This window comes from Chrysochloris asiatica, unplaced genomic scaffold, assembly GCF_000296735.1.
Source record: "Chrysochloris asiatica unplaced genomic scaffold, ChrAsi1.0 scaffold00036, whole genome shotgun sequence".
In the NCBI taxonomy this organism is placed as follows: Eukaryota; Metazoa; Chordata; class Mammalia; order Afrosoricida; family Chrysochloridae; genus Chrysochloris; species Chrysochloris asiatica.
In genome coordinates, this window is record NW_006408554.1 from 24,287,099 (window position 1) to 24,288,254 (window position 1,156).

Below are 1,156 nucleotides of genomic sequence, written 5' to 3' on the forward strand. Positions count from 1 at the left end.
ACACACACACACCCATTCAAAAGGGTAAGTCAGAAAGCACTGCTATTAGGGATCCAGTTTATATGGTGGTAGTTAGAGGTTATGTGCCGTGGAGTTGGTTTCGACTCATAGTGACACTGTACAGGGTATCCGAGGCTGTAAATATTTACGGGAGCAGAAAGATTCATCTTTCTTCTGTGGAACAGCTTGTAATTTCAAACTGCTGACCTTGCGGTTAGCAGCCCGATTTGTAACCACTACGCTACCATTCCTGGTACCGAGGGCTAATGCGTCAGACTGCAAAGTTGTTTGAACTGCTAGGTCAGTGATTCAAGCTCACAAGCTACTCCTTGGAAACCCTATACAGGGTCGCTATGGGTCGGAATCGACTCGACGGCACCTAACAACAACAACACGCTACCAGAGCTCCTTCTAGTTTACATATCTATAGGCCTATTCCAAACAAACTGTTTTAAATTGTCTCTCTGGTAAATGGATGGATGTAGACAAATTCTCTCAGTAATACATTAGTCTTAATCTCATTAGGATGCCTACACAAAAAAAGGTCTAAGGAAATCTGCTTCATTGTTGTTAGGTTCTTTTGAGTTAGTCCAATTCATAGCAACCCTGGACAGAGTTTCTGATGCTTTACATTGATGCTTTACATATCAGGGGAGCTGAAAGCTTCATCTTTCATCTGCAGAACAATCAGTGGGCTTGAACCACAGACCTTGTGATTCACATTCCAGTGCTTATCATATGGAGCCATCTGCTATGTCAGTTAAATTCAAGGCAGACAGGTTATTTCAGAAGGTATGGTGAGTATTTTGGGGAAGCCCAAAAGGGTAATCTTGATTGATTTTCTCAAAGGACACAGTATGATCACAGGGGATTACTATAAAGAGACTTCAAGAAAATTGAAAACTACATTGGAAAAAAAGACCAGGAAAGTTGCACCAAGGAATTTTTCCATCCCAGCCCTGCACCTACTCATTCATTGGAGGGTAGCAAAGCCTGGCTTACAAATTTATCTATTGTACCATATAGCCCTCATCTTGCACCTTCAGATTTCTGTTTGTTTCCCAAATGCTAAGAACATCTAAAAAGAAAACTTGAGTCTCCTAAGGATGCCAAATTTGCCATATTGACATGGTGTAAATTGAAGAGTGCAGAATTC